We start from the raw sequence: 16354 nt of genomic DNA on the forward strand, positions 1-16354 counted from the left end.
GTAAACAGAGTCTCATTTAATCCTCCAGCAAACCCTTATGATAGGTGCCCGTGATCCCAATGTACAGATGGAAAACAGAGGCACACAGAGGTCTGCAGAATACTTCCCAACCTCTTTCACCTCTCGACGCACAATGAAAGTTTTTTGTTTTTTGGTTTTTTTTTGCAGTACATTTCGGCAAATGAGTGAGAGCACCAGCCAGAAGCCAATGTCCCCGCCTCCCCGGGCAGAGGGGCCCCAGAGCGCGGCTCACCTTTCCCACCTGTTAACTGTTTCCAGCTCCCTGGAATGAAAGTCTTAAAGCGGCTGATCCAAGGGAAGTGCGATATAGCTGTGTCAAGACAAACCTAGATTTGATAGGCAGGTCTCTGCTTTTTGCTTGACTGCAAGTCAGTAATAGCTTATCTTTTCTGAGCATGTTTCCTCACCTCTAGGCAGTTCTACTCGGTCCTGTAGAGTCGCTACGAGACGAAATTGACTGTAACGGGTTAAGTGGAATTAAAAACAGTACGTACGTCACAAATATAAGGACACCATGAGTAATAAATATGACCAAAGGTTTATCACCGCGCCTGCACAGAGACTGCTCAGTAACGTTAACTCTTGTAACGTTTCCCAAGTCTTCGCTCCTTCCTTGACACTCAGTCGCCTACTCCCTGGAGCGTGGGGCTCCGGAGCCCAGCGCGCCCCTCCCCAGGCGCGGAAGGGCGGCGCTCGCCAGGGGCCCCAGCGGAGGAGGGAAGGAGGTGGCCGGCGGCCCAGGAGGTTCCGGGTTTCCGTGCAGACTTCAGCGTAGCCGGCCCAGCTGCGTCACCATCCGAAAGTGTGAGGCGGAATGGCGGGGGCGGGGGCGCCGCGCAGCAGGAAGCCCCGGTGCCCTTACCGAAAGTCTGAGTCTCTGTCGCGAAGCCCCGCGAGCCCGGGTTCCTAGCCGCGATCCAGGTGGCCAGTCTGCGTCCTGCTGCGCGGTGCCCGCACGTACTCGGACCCCTCTTCCCCGGCCACCCCTCGAGGATTTGGAGGAAGCGCAGTGGTGCTAGTCTTGGGTCAACAGAAGAGATGATATTGGTATTAACACACCTCCCCGACCCTGGCCCCTGTAGAGAAGCGACGCTTTCTTGGCCTTGACTTGGAGCCAGGCAGAACGCCCTTATCTAAAAGAAAAAAAAGTTGGCACTGTAGAAGCCTCCCCTGGTTCTTTGCACACCCCTCCCCCGCACGCCTGTCCGACTTGCCCCATTGCACAATTCCTGCCATGGAACTGCTGCGTGACCCTGGTGGAGCCCAAGCGAGTTTCCTAAGTTTTCCCAGCTTAGAAATTGAGTGGTTGTGCGTCCCGCCGTGACCCCGGGCGGCCTTTACGTTTGGATTTCTTTGGGTGACTGGGTTGTCCCCTAGTCCACTGGCCCACCTACTCTCCATAGGCGAGGGATGATTGCAAAAGGGGCGGATTATCCAATGTAGTGAACAGTTTCTCAGGGGTTTCACGTGCTTACTTGGTCATCTGCCCCTGTCAGGGATTGTAAATTTGAAAAGAGGCTTGATTCTTTAGAAAGGTACTATGGAGTTGGGAAACAGAGAGATGCCAGCCATACCTAGAAGCAGAATCTTTGATGTGGTGAAAAAATGTGACATTGTTCACTGCAGATGATCAGGTAAGCAAAACCTCCCAAAGCCAATACATACAGTATGCAAAGGCTAAATTCAGCAAAGCCAATGTAAGATATTAGTAAGGCGTTTCATTTCTTATTCCCGGTATGCACACACACACAAACCCCACAGCCAATACAAAACAAACAAGCAAAACGGTGCTTCTCCAAGATGGTGTGGAATATACCAAGTCCCCACTAAACTTACTTTTTAAGTATGGTGTTTGGCATTCTGCATAGGCACGGTCAGACTCATGAGTGACTGTCATGGTTGCCCTAAGACTAGTCAGTTATTTTACTCAGGCTTAGAATAGATTGGTCATTCATCTTTCAGAACAGACAGTCTGCAATCTGAGAACACAAGGGACGTTAACAACAGTGTTGCAGATGGATGGGCAGCTTGTTGTCTTTGAAGTTTCAAGGCTGACCAACAATACCAAATGTCTAATTTAGGGACCAGAACCATCAAACAAGTAGATGTGAAGATCAAAGGAATCAAAACTGTAAGTGGTAATCATGAGTAAAACTTGATTCTTTTGTGGGCTGCGAACAATGGTTTCTACAGTGATGATTAGGATGCAGTATAAGAATAAAAATTCAAGTTCTTATTCAAGTACAAGTTCTTAACAAAGAAGATGCTGGGTTTTCCAATGATGGACACAGCAAGCACATCCAATTATGAAATGTCTTATTTTTAGGTTTGCTAGATACTCTCTGAAATGGGGCAGTCCTCTAACTCTGCTGTTTCCTATCCCTTCTCTACCTTTGGAATTTTCAAGGTGGGAATGAATATAAATTGCTAGATAATTTTGAAAGTCTAGGCAGCTAGGTAGAATATATTAGTTCTGCTTTCAAAATTTAACATGATGCCCCTGAAATCAAAACATTATCTCATATATTTTACCCATATTGTGGTTTCTAATTTGCTATTATACCGGCTCTTTAACACAGTTTGTTGGCCCCTGTTATTGCACCTTTGCTGCTTGAGGAAAAGAAACTTTTTCTTTTTTTAATCCATCTTTTCCCAAGTCATATTTTAAGAATAGCAATCTATTTGGATGCAGCTGATACTTTTTAATATATTACATATTTCATTTAACACCATTACATAATTGGTGCTGAAAATTTTTTGCAAAGAAAATATCTCAGCACAATTCAAATTATAATTATCATTACTTCTTAGTAGAAATAATATTTTAACTATACCCACTGCCAATGAGTTCATTCCAACTCATAGCAATCCTACAGGACAGAGTAGAACTGCCCCAGAGGGTTTCTAAGGAGCAGCTGGTGAATTTGAACGGCCAACCTTTTGGTTAGCAGCCTGACCTCTTAACTATTGCACCACTAGGGCTCTATACTTTAACTATAAATTACTATTTATCACTGCCATTAGTGTCATGGCATTTTGGAATTGACTGGGTCATTAGAGGAAATTTTTAAATTATAACCTTTCATTTTATAGATGAGAAACTGAGGCCTATTGAAATTAAACAATATATGGAGTTTCTGGCCTATGTTTTACAAATCATAATAGCCTTCATTTCATGAGTACCTGCTTTTCTGTAAGACATTGTGCTTCCAACTGGAGATGTGAAAAGGTATAAGAAACTCTTAAAGATTTTTTAACCTATTTTTTTTTAATGATATAGGCCAGTGCTTCTCAGACTTTAATGTGTATACGACTTACCTGGGATCTTATTAAACTGCAGATTCTGATTCATTAGTTCTGGGGTGGGGCCTGAAATTTTGCTTTGCTGCTAACATGCTCCCAGAAGATGTGAATTTTGCTAGTCCATGGACCATGCTTTGAGTAGCAAAGTGTAGGACACATACATGGAAAGATAATTAACAATCTGGCAACCTGAAATCTTTAGGACCCAGAGGAGCACAAAGAATGACAGAAGCTCTGAGCATCTGAAATAGATGTTATGATGCTCATACACTTTACTTCTAGGATTATCTCTCAGACACTCAGAGCATATTTACTATTAGGTTACAAAATAGTAACCTATGATTGTTTCTGGGAGTAAAACATATTAGAAATGACATAAAGAAATATCGGAGCAACAAAAAGAAGGGAGAAAAGTGTCAGCAGCAAGAAATAACATCAAAGGAAGAGACAAACACCATGAAAAAAAAAGTTTGAAGGAATTTAAAAGCACAACAGCCAAGATATCAATAATTCTTGAGAGCATTACTAAAAATCTGGTGTCATACAGTGAACAACTGAAGTCAGAGTCAGGAAGTCTTGATTCAAGTTCTGGCCTGCCACTTAGTAGCTATGTAATCTTTAGGCAGTTAGATAACCTATTTTGGCTTCAGTCCCCTTTTAGTCCCCGGACTGAACAATTAAATACACTAAATAAGATAATATATATTAAAGTATTTGACACAGATGTTTAGAGACAGTCTGAACCAATTTATTAAAACCAATGTAGAAACAAATAATTCCAATCTTACACAAACTGTTTGAGAAAATAGAAGAAGTGGGTATCCTCTGTAACCTATTTTATGAGGTTATTATAACCCAGCTATAACTTGACAAGGATAATGAATACAAGAAAGGAAAAGAGCAGGCCAATATCACTCATTAACACAGATACTAAAATACATGACCGAGTTTGATTTATCTCAAGAATGAAAGTTTGCTCAACATTAAAAAGCAAATTAATGTAATTAACCATATTAACAGACAAAAGGAGAAAAACCATATGCTCGTCTCACTAATTTCAGAGGGGAAAAAAAGGCTGCAGAAAATATTATGCATCATGGTGAGATCCTGAAATCATTTGATTTGAGATCAAAAACAAGATAGGCTGGCTAATATAACAATTTCTGTTCAAAGACCACGGCCTTCAGTATGAATTACACCTCAACGTAAAGAATACAAAAATCCTCACGACTGGACCAATAAGCAACATCAAGACAAAGGGAGAGGAGGTGGAGGTTGCCAAGGATTTCATTTTACTTGGATCCACAATCAACACCCATGGAACAGAAGTCAAGATATCAAAAGACGCATTGCATTGAGCAAATTGGTTGCAAAAGACCTCTTTAAAGTGTTGAAAAGCAAAGATGTCACTTTAAGGACTAAGGTGACCCTGACTCAAGCCATGGTGTTTTCAGTTGCCTCATACGCATGTGAAAGCTGGACAATGAATAAGGAAGACCAAAGAAGAATTGTTGCTTTCGAATTGTGGTGCTGGCGAAGAATATTGAATATATCATGGACTGCCAAAAGAACGAACAAATCTGCCTTGGAAGAAGTACAGCCAGAATGCTCCTTAGAAGCAAGGATGGAGAGACTACGTCTTACATACTTTGGCCACGTTATCAGAGGGATCAGTCCCTGGAGAAGGACATCATGCTTGGTAAAGTAGAGGGTCGGCAAAAAAGAGGAAAACCCTCAACAAGATGGATTGACACAGTGGCTGCAACAATGGGTTCAAACATAGCAACAACTGTGAGGTTGGCAAAGGACTGGGCAGTGTTTCCTTCAGTTGCGCATAGGGTCACTATGAGTCGGAACCGACTCGACAGCACCTAACAACAACTCAACATTATACTGGAGGGTCTAGCCAGTGCATTAATGTGGGAAACACACACGCGCACTCACTGGAAATGACAAAACTGCAAATGATTTGATTGTATATGTAGAAAATCTGAGAGCGTATAAATGATAAAAATTCATAAGAGAGTTTAATAAGATTAACCAAAAAAAAAAAAACAAAAAAACAAAACCGTTGCTGTCAAGTTGATTCTGACGCATAGCAACTGTATAGGACAGGGTACAACTGTCCCATAGGGTTTCCAAGGAGCGGCTGGTGAATTTGAACTGCCAACCTTTTGGATTAGCAGCCACTCTCTTGACCACTGCACCACCACCTGGACTGGACAACATACATATCCTATGACTCTGCAATTCTGCTCCCAGTTATATACTCTAGAGAACTCTTGCACTAGGACACACATGCAGGAATGTTCACAGTAGCATTGTTCATAACAATTAAAAAACTGGAAGCAATCAAAATGTCAAGTATAGAATATATAATTATTGTATATTTATAAAAGGGAATATTAACCAGTAGTGAAAATAACAAACTAACAGTTAGATGTATCAACATAGATGACACTCAGACACAATACTGAAAGATGAAAGTCACAGAAAAAATATGCAAATGATTCCATTTATACTAAATTCAAAACAGACAAAACTAAACACTGCTTTGTTTAGGAGTGCACACAGGTGGTAAAGCTAAAGAAAACCAAGGAAATGATACTCCAAGTCAGGACAGTGATCCCTCAACGGTGTAGGGAAGGGTGAGTGATTGCGGAGGCCCACACAGGGAACTTCTGTCAATGTTTTACTTCTTAACTTCCAAGAGGCTACACAGAGCCCTGACTTAATTTTTATTCTTTAACATGTACATTTATGTCTCATACATTTGTCAGTGAGTATAATCAATTTTTAAAATCCTATTCAATTAAAAACAAAACAAAAAGTTACACTGGAGGTTTTTAATTGGAAAGGAGGGGCTTAGCTCTAACCCAAACCAAACAAAATAAGATCATTGTAAGTTTAGAAGTAAATATAACTTATCAACTCTCCTGGGCTGACTCCAGCTACACCTGTTTTAGGACATCTCACAATTAAAGCTGTCTTACGAACCTTGATGTCCATTCTAACGTAGAGATAAAGAGATAAACAGTGAATGTGGGCTCTGTAGTGATAGAGATTTTCTCTCTGTACAGGAGTGTGAAGAAACAACAGAAAATTCATGTGTGTGTGTGTGTGTGATGGAGAGTTGAGCTTGGTAAAATTAAATCTTATTTGGCAACTTAATTGCTTTATCATTTTAAGGCACTCTGAGTAGTTTACTAAGTCATAAACTTAGTTTTGTCATCTGCACAGACTAAGATATTTTATATAGTACAGCATCTGAATTTTCAAAGTACTTTTACCTCTAGCTAGAAAAGCTTCATAGCTTTTCTTTAATTAAAACAGTTTCCATTCTTACAGAAGGACTCATATCTGGTGTCATATTTTCCTTTCTCAAAGAGTGTCATATTTTTCTCATTTTATTCTGTTTTAAAGTAAAATAAGTTAGTTGAACCTGTAGACTCACTGAATTATGCTCTGTGTGTAAAATGTTTGATCTACAAGATGTTTACATTGGATCATCAATAAATGATTAAGTAGAAATCCATTTAGTTTAATAAATTAGGAATTTTTATCACCAGCTGTAGAAAGTTCCATCCAAGATGATTAACTTTTAAAAAACTAAAAATATTGATATTTAATTCTACCACTCGTCTCTCAGTTTGTCGTACTGTGGTGGCTTGTATGTAGCTGTGATGCTGGAAGCTATGCCACCAGTATTTCAAGTATCAGCAGGGTCACCCATTGTCTTAGGCTGGGTTCTCAGAGAAGCAAAACCAGTGAAGTGTGTAAATATATTTGTAGAGAGATTTATATCAAGGAAATGGCCTACATGGTTGTAGAGGCTTAAATGTTCCAAGTCCTTAGGTCAGAATAGAGGCCTCTCCTGATTCACGCAGCTGCAGGGGCTGGCAAACCCAAGATCAGCAGGTCAGAGAGCAGAGCTCTTGCTCACAGGCTGTGAAGATCAATGAATCCCAAGATCGGCAGGCAAGATCACAGGCAACCTGCTAGCTCAAGTTCCAAGAATTGGGGGTCGGACACACAGGATCCAGCTGCAGGATCAATCACAAGCAAAGAATCTCCAAGCCTTGCTAGAATGTCCACTTAACATTAGATGCAGACCACCTGCCCAAGGAAACTCCCTTTCAACTGATTGGCTACTCACACATGGGAATGATCACATATTGTATTTCAAGGGGGAAGTGATCACAACATTATACTACTGCCAAAACACTGAGAATCATGGCCTAGCCAAGTTGACACACAATGTTAACCATCACACGCATGGTGGACAGGTTTCAGCCAAGCTTCTAGATGAAGACAGACTTGTCTGATATAGTACCAGAAGATGAGCCCCCCGGGTTGGAAGTCACTCAAAATACAACTGGGGAAGAGCTGCCTCCTTAAAGTAGAGTTGACCTTAATGACATGGGTGGAGTAAACCTTTTGGGACCTTCATTTGCTGATACAGCATGACTCAAAATGAGAAGAAACAGCTGCAAACATCCATTAATAATCAGAATGATTAATAATCGGAAAAAGGGATGTACAAAGTATGGATCAAGGAAAATTGGAAGTTGTCAAAAATGAAATGGAATGTTTGAAGATCGATATCCTAAGCATTAGTGAGCTGCAATGGACTGGTATTAGCCATTTCAAATCGGACGATCATATGGTCTACTAAGCTAGGAATGACACATTGAAGAGGAATGGCATCACATTCACCATCAAAAAGAACATTTCAAGATTTATCCTGAAATACAGCACTGTCGGTGATAGAATAATATCCAGACACCTACAAGGAAGACCAATTAATATGACTATCATTCAAATTTATGCACCAACCACTAATGCCAAAGATGAAGAAATTGAACACTTTTACCAACTTCTGCAGTCTGAAGTTGATCAAACACGCAATTAAGATGCACTGATGATAATTACTGCAAAAGCTGGAAACAAAAAAGAAGCATCAGCTTTTGGAAAATGTGGCCTTGGTGACGGAAACAACATTGGAGATCACATGATAGAATTTTGCAAGATCAATGACTTATTCATTACAAATACCTTTTTTCAACAACATAAATAGCGACTATATACATGGACCCCATCAGATGAAAAACACAGGAATCAAATCAACCACATCTGTGGAAAGAGACCACGGAGAAGCTCAATATCATCAGTCAGAACAAGGGTGCTAGATGCCAGCTGCAGAAAAGACCATCAATTGCTCATATGGAAATTCAAGTTGAAGCTGAAGAAAATGAAAAATCCACAAGAGCCAACGTAGGACCCATCTGAATTTGGAGACCACCTCAAAAATAGATTTGACGCATTGAACATTAATGACCAAACACCAGACAAGTTGGACATTACACATGAAGAAAGCAAAGGGTCCTAAAAAGGGCGGAAAAGAAAAAAAAAAAAAAAAGACCAAAACGGATGTCAGAAAAGATTCCGAAACTTGCCCTTTAATATAGAGTAGCTAAAGCAAAAGGAAGAAATGATGAAGTAAAACAGCTAAACAGAAGATTTCAAAGGGTGCCTCAAGAAGACAAAGTAAAGCATTGTAATGAAATACGCCAGGACCTGGAGTTAGAAAACCAAAAGGGAAGAACACACTTAACATTTCTCAAGCTGAAAGAACTGAAGAAAAAATTCAAGCCTCCAGTTGCAATACTGAAGGGTTTTATGGGCAAAAAATTGAACAACTCGGGAAGCATCAAAAAGAGATGGAAGGAATGCAGAGTCACTGTACCGAAAAGAATTGGTTGACGTTCAGCCACTTTAGGAGGTAGCATATGATCAAGAACCTATGGTACTGAAGGAAGAAGTCCAAGCAGCATTGAAGGCTGCAGGAATTGGTGGAATATCAATTGAGATACTTCAACAAGTGTATGCAGTGCTGGAAGCACTCACTCGTCTATGCCAAGACATTTGGAAGACAGCTACCTGGTCAACCAATTGGAAGACATCTATTCTTGTGCCCATTTCAAAGAAAGGTGATTCAAATAGAATGCTGAAATTATCGAACAATATCATTAGTATCACATGCAAGTAAAATTATGCTGAAGATAATTCAAAAAGAGTTGTAGCAGTGCATCAACACGGAACTGCCAGAAATTCAAGCCAGCTTCAGAGGAGAACATGAAATGAGAGATATCATTGCTGATGTCAGATGGATCCTGGCCGAAAGAAGAGAATATCAGAAAGATGTTTACCTGTGTTTTCTTGACTATGCAAAGGCACTTGACTGTGTGGATCATTACAAATTATGAGTAACATTGCAAAAAATGGTAATTTCAGAACACTAATGGTGTTCATGGAAACCCTGGTGGTATAGTGGTTAAGTGCTACTGCTGCTAACCAAAAGGACAGCAATTTGAATCCACCAGGTGCTACTTGGAAACTCTATGGGGCAGTTCTACTCAGTCCTATAGGGTCCCTATGGGTCAGAATCAACTCAACGGCAATGGGTTTGGTTTTTTTGTTTGTTTGTTTTAATTTTGTTTTTGTGGAATGTGTACATAGACCAAGAGACAGAACAAAGGAATACTATGTGGTTGAAAAGCAGGAAAAGTGCATCAAGATTGTATCCATTCACCATATTCAGTCTGAATGCTGAGCAAATAATCTGAGAAGCTGAACTATATGAAGAAGAACTTGGCATCAGGATTGGAGATAGACTCACTAACAACCTGCAATATGCAGATGACACAACCTTGCTTGCTGAAAGTGAAGAGGACATGAAGCACTTACTGATGAAGATCAAAGACTATAGCCTTCAGTATGGATTACACCTCAACCTGAAGGAAACAAAAATCCTCACAACTGAACCAATAAGCAATATCATGATAAATGGAGAAAAGATTGAAGTTGTAAAGGATTTCATTTTACTTGGGTCCACAATTAATGCCCATGGAAGCAGCAATATTGCATTGGAAAAATCTGCTGCAAAAGACATTTTTAAAGTGTTCAAGAGCAGATGTCACTTTGAGGACTAAGGTGTGCCTGACCCAAGCCATGGCATTTTGGCTGCTAACCAAAAGGCTGCCTTATATGCATGCGAAAGCTGGAAAATGAATAAGGAAGACCAAAGAAGATTTGATGCCTTTGAATTATGTTGTTGGTGAAAAATATTGAATATACCATGGACTGCCAGAAGAATGAACAAATCTGTCTTGGAAGGAGTACAGACAGAACACTCCTTAGAAGCAGGGATGGTGAGACTTGGTCTAATGTACTTTGGACATGTTATCAGGAGGGACCCGTCCCTGGAGAAGGACATCATATTTGGTAAAGTAGATGGTGAGTGACAAAGAGGAAGACCCCCAATGATTGACACAGTGGCGGCAACAATGGTATCAAACATACCAAGGATTGTGAAGATGGCACAGGACCAGGCAGTGTTTTGTTCTGTTGTACATAGGGTCATTGTGAGTCAGGACTGACTGGATGGCACTTAACAACAACAATCTTTAATTTCTTTAGCTAGAATTTCTCTATCTAGAATTTCTCTTTGCCCAATAATGTTACATAATCATGATTTTGAAACAAAGTGACCAAAGTGATTGGTTTAATTTCTAAGTGAGTGGACTTTACAGTCAAACCAAGCTGGTTCAGGCTAGGGGATGGAGTGGTCAAGCAAACATTTAGGAATAGATGTTACTGGGGCTCAGCCTTAAAGGAAGATACACTGGAACTCATTCTTTTGAATGAAAATAGTAAAACAAGTTTAAGCAGACCCAGTATCTGGTGGAATCCAAGGCAGAATTATAACTGGGTTCCAGGAAGGAAGAAGATCCAGTTGCTGAACTCGGGAAATATCAGACCCTGATCATTGTCTCCTCTCTGTAGGTCTGTCTCATTCTTCTTTCTCTGCCAGCCAGCTTTGTTCAATGAGTGTAACAAACTGTAATCAAAAACATTTACACTCATGAAATCTTTGAAGGTTAGAAAGTGTTTAAATGTCATATTTATAAGAATGCTTATTACACAATTGTTTATAATAATAAACATTGAGAACAACCTAAATATCCATCAATAGAGGAACGGGTTAAAGAATCTATGGCATAGTAAAAAGCTGCAGAAGCTGGAACCTGTTTAAGGTGGAAACCTGTCAGAGAATGAAAACTCAAATATCTTCCACTAAATAGAGAGCAACAGCAAAGTGGTGACTGCACCATGTCAAAAGCAGAAAATTGCAAGACCTGGAAAATAAGGCAGTCCTGTCCAGTTCTGGCTCTCAGGTTTTACTGTACATCCAGCTACAACATTTTAGGTAGTCATTAAAAGGAATGACGTCAAGCTATACTTAACAACGTGAAAAGATCTGTTAAGTGAGAAATGCAAGTAAAAAAGCAAAATGATATGTATAATGTGATTCCATTTATAAATTTTTTAAAACATAACTTTTCAATAGGTAAGAAAAAGTTCTGAAAGAATATACATGAAACTGTTAAAGTGGTTACCTCTGGGGATGGAAGTAGGATTGATGGCTGGGTGGGAGTGGAGGTGAAGAGTGACATCCACATTTTACTACATGTGTTATATGCTTAAAAGAAAAAAAGTACAAACTCATCATTAAAAATAAATTACAAAGGAAATTAATTCCATTTTCAGTAGGGCAGGGATAAGGAAATTAGAAGAATAATAATAACATCTTCCATTTTTGAAGCAGCTTGCACTTTACAACTGTGATTAAAACCAATACTTCCTGTGTTCCAGGCAATTTTAAAGGCTTTCCCTTTAAGCCAACTCATTAAATCCTCACAAGAACCCCATGAGGTAGGTCCTGTTGTTCTTCCATCTTACTGATGAGAAAATCGAGGCACAGAAAGGATGAGTTACTGGCCTATGGTCATGTAGTCAATAAGTAGCAGAGCTAAGTTTGAGTCAGGAATTTTGGCTATTGAGTTTCAGCTCTTGCTCACTTTTGCTAAACTACAAGTTGTAAAAAAGACATGTATTGGCTTGCGTACCCTCAAGCACCTATTGTCCCCCATGTCACACGGAGAAAATTAGGGTCTATATTTTAGTGTGTTTTAATTGCCTATGTTCTTGATCATGTACTCACTGGACTGTGAACTCTATCATGCAAGGAATCTCTACTTTTTGTTGTTGTTGCTATACCCCAATGGTATACCCCAGTTTAGCACTCTGGCACATAGAAAGTTGGCAATAAATGATTTTGAATGCTGTGGTGATTGAAAATGTCCACACTTTCTTTGACACTCCCTTAAAGAGGTGGAGTCCAATTCCCTGTCCACTGAGCTTGGGATGGACTTAGTGACTTGCTTCTAATGAATAGAATAAAGCCAGAGTGGAAGAGTATGACTTCAGAGACTAGGTCTCAAAAGCACTGTGACTTCCTGTTTGCTCCTTCTCTCTCTTCCCCTCTCTCTCTTTTTCTCTTTCTCTTAGGGAAGCCACTTGCTATGTCATAAGGAGAGACCCCTGTAGTAAGAAACTGAGGCCTCCAGCCAACAGCCAGGAAAAATTTAAGGCCTCCTGTGAATAGCCACATGAATGAACTTGGAAGTTGATCCTCTATCCTCAGTCGAGCCTTGAGATGATGGTAGCCCAGAGTTCATCTGGGCTGTAACCTCATAAAAGACCCTGAGTCAGAGTAACCCAGCTGAGTTGCTCCAAATTCATGACCTATAAAAGAAACTGTGAAATAATAGATACTCATTATTTTAAGCCACTAAATTTTGGGGTAACTTGATACGTAGCAATAGGTAACTAATACAAATGCTTTTGATTAAAAAATAATATGTATATGTGTGTAACTTGAATTTTCATAAATACTACCTTTTCCTTAGTTGGCCTGAAACATTAATTTGCCTGAGGGTGGTGTGTGGAGGGTGGAATTAGAACTGTTAAAGCAGAAATTAGAAAAGAAAAAGTTGATAATCAGCTTCTAATATCCAAAATGGGATTTTTGATCAAGGCATTACTTAGAAAATCAGAAAGAAAAAAAAAGTGTGAGAGACAAGATTTTCCATATTCATTTTACTATCATTGGCATATTAAGGGCTGAACCTGGTAGCCTAGATCATAGAGTGTCTTTCATAGTATAGTGGGATAACTTTGTCCACTTATAACCATGCAGCTTGCCAAACCAAGATGAGCAAAGATATGATGTTGAGGAAGTGAAATGTTTGATTTTCTTCCTGTTACAGTGGGTTATAGGGAGAATAAGGAAGTAGGAAACAGGAAAGCCAAGCAGTGAGAGGTTTTCTTGATCCCCAAAACAAGTTCAAGGTGTGATATATTGGTTGAGGGGAAAGCTAAGGTCGGGGGGCTTCTGCCCTACTCCCCACTTGGGATTCCAGAAGAAAATCTCTGTTCAGGGTGATCCAGCAGCACAATTAGGTAGGCCTAGGAAAGGAAAGAGAACAGAGTAGCAAAGTCAGACAAAACGAGGGTCTCCATTAGCTCTTATGTGGTATGGAAAGGACTCAGATGTTCCTGGAATGCCTATGGAGGACACAGAATGTGACTCATTTGAGAGCCATTGGTTCTGTCATGAGGGAGGTAAAGGTGAATCCACAGCAGAAACAGATGAAAGAGTTCAAGGGAGGATGTGGCAGATTCAGAGAAGTCTATAATGCCAGTGATAACCATGATGGGTTTCAGTCAGCCAAGGCATATCACCAGCTCCTGACTAAGTGGACAAAAATGATCATTCTATGAAATACTCAAACTACAAACTTGAGCAACAGACACCAGCAGAAAACTAGAAATGGCCCCTGTGATACCTCAGTGGTCAGTAAATATAGGGGACCTGTGCAGGGAGCAGCTCATCCTGGCCTCTTGACAACAGAAAGGAACTAAGAATGCTACATTGAATAAAAAGAGATCTTAAAAGTATCAAAGCACAAATAAGACAGTAAAGAATTACAGCGACAAAATCTAATGTGTACCAAAGCCACTTAGGCCCCAGGGCATTTGCCAGTCCAGCCAATTTGAGCTTTTATCTTCCCAAGGAATAAAGTACAAAAAACCCATCAGTAAAGCTGGGAATTCAAAGGGCTACATTTCCTCCAAATCTCTGCCCATAGGGGACTGCTGAACAGTACATGGGGAAACAATTTCATCCTTGAAAATTTATAATTACAAACTGATGTCACTGCAGATTGTAGCCTGGAATTATAAACACTTGGTGGTCCCAAAAAAAAAACCATCAAGCCATAAATGTAAATTAAATTGGTGCCAGACTGGTAAAGCCCCTAGAGATAAAAAAAAAAAAGAAACAAATCCACTCTGAGAAGTCACCTTCATCCTGGGCCTCAAGGTAGTTTCACAAATAATTTTCAAAGTCAGTGAGCAGCACATAGTAAAAAACAGCTAAGGACATATAAAGAAATAAACACCATCTGTGAGAGTTAGATAAAAACAAAACCAAAAAGACTTCAGACTCTGAAATTATCAGATACAGATTATTAAACAATTATGCCTATTGTTTTTAAAGAAATATATATTTCTTTCTTGCAGGATACTGGAAACTATAAAAAGTGACCAAGAATTTTTTTTAAAGACTAAATAAAACTTCTAGAAGTGAAAAATATAATTACTGAAATTAAAAACAAAACAAAAACCAGTGATATGTTTAACAGCATCTTAGACACAAATGAAAAGGGAATTAGAGAACACAAATTTCAGGTCACAAGGAATTTTACATAATCAGTACAAGAATTCAAAGAAATGGAATGTATGAAAGAGGGATTAAGATTCCTGGAAGGCAGAATGAAGAAGTTTAACATACAGTTAATCTGAATTTTATCAGGAGAGGAGAGAGATGATACAGCAGAAGAAATAATGGCTGATACCATATTTTATGCAAATAATATGAGCCTTCTATGTTTGTTTGCCAACCGTGCCCTCCCTCCTTGAGGTATTTTCATAAGCACTGCTGTGTCATTTTTTCTTTTAACATACTGCTATAAAAAAAAGTTAGCATAGTATGCTTGCAAAAATACCTCATGGGGAGACGGTGTCGTTGGCAAACAGATGTAGAAGGCATGCATTATTTGTGTAAAAAATATGGTACTTTTCCAGAAAAAATGAATTACATCAATCCACACATTAAAAAAGCCAAACAAATCCCAAGTAAATTAAAGAAAAAGACATTCAGACATAGACTCAGCATAATAAAACCAATGAATACCAAAGAAAACGAGGCTGGGGTTGGGCCTTAGAGCAGAGATCACCCTTAAAAGGAACAACAGTTAGACTGACAGCTGACTTCTCAGTAGCAACAATGGAAACCAGATAACATGACAATGATTTCAATGGGTTGAAAGAAAATAAGTTAACACAGTATTCTATTCCTGGTGAAAATATCTTTCAAGAATAAGGGCACAACATAGACATATGCAGACAAACAGAAATACATTTTGCCATCATCCAGACCCTCATTAAAGGGAATTCTGAAGGATGTCATTCTGGAAGAAAGAACACTATCCCAGATGGAAACTCTGAGGTGCAGGAAGGAATGAAGAACAAAGACAGTGGTAAATACGTGATAAATCTAAATAGTGCAATGTTGTTTATAGTGCAGCGTTAGTAATATCTTAGGAGATTAAAAAATAAGATAAATGCACAAAAATAAAAGCATGTAAATCAGGAGGAGGTTAAATAAATTAGTACAAATGCTTAACCACTGCATCATCAGGGAAAAAAATTGAATGATAATCAAACTCAAAAAAAGGAAAGAAAAGTAGAAGGGTCAAGATTTAGTAAAATTAATTTTTGTTATTTAATTAAAGATATTTTAAGTTAAGCTTTTTTTTTTTTTGACTGCTAGCAAGTGATGGCGACGACTACAATGACTAGTAGTACGATTTGATGCATTGTCTTGATTTGTGCTAATGTGCCAGCAGCTTACCTACCACTGGTTTTGCCCAATCAGTGAAGACGTTAACGCTGTGAAAAAAGCAAATAACATATTAACATTGTTATTACAATAATTGTACCCTCACAGATCCCCAGAAGAAACAGGCTTCTTCAGGTGTCTGCGGATTACACTGTGAGCAAC

General features: G+C 39.3%; 1 long non-coding RNA gene across 2 annotated transcripts in view; it reads right to left on the reverse strand.

Moving 5' to 3' along the window:
• LOC111750997 (uncharacterized) overlaps nucleotides 1-16354 on the reverse strand; it is a 69235-nt gene that overhangs the window by 16817 nt on the left and 36064 nt on the right. For both annotated transcript variants that reach the window (XR_010321407.1, XR_010321406.1), the window contains exons 5-7: nucleotides 16205-16242; nucleotides 11784-11866; nucleotides 254-11224 (exon numbers count right to left, since the gene is read on the reverse strand). This is a non-coding gene — a long non-coding RNA (uncharacterized LOC111750997). The remainder of the gene's footprint in view (nucleotides 1-253; nucleotides 11225-11783; nucleotides 11867-16204; nucleotides 16243-16354) is intronic.

Source organism: Loxodonta africana, chromosome 3 (genome assembly GCF_030014295.1).
Source record: "Loxodonta africana isolate mLoxAfr1 chromosome 3, mLoxAfr1.hap2, whole genome shotgun sequence".
NCBI classification, from domain to species: Eukaryota; Metazoa; Chordata; class Mammalia; order Proboscidea; family Elephantidae; genus Loxodonta; species Loxodonta africana.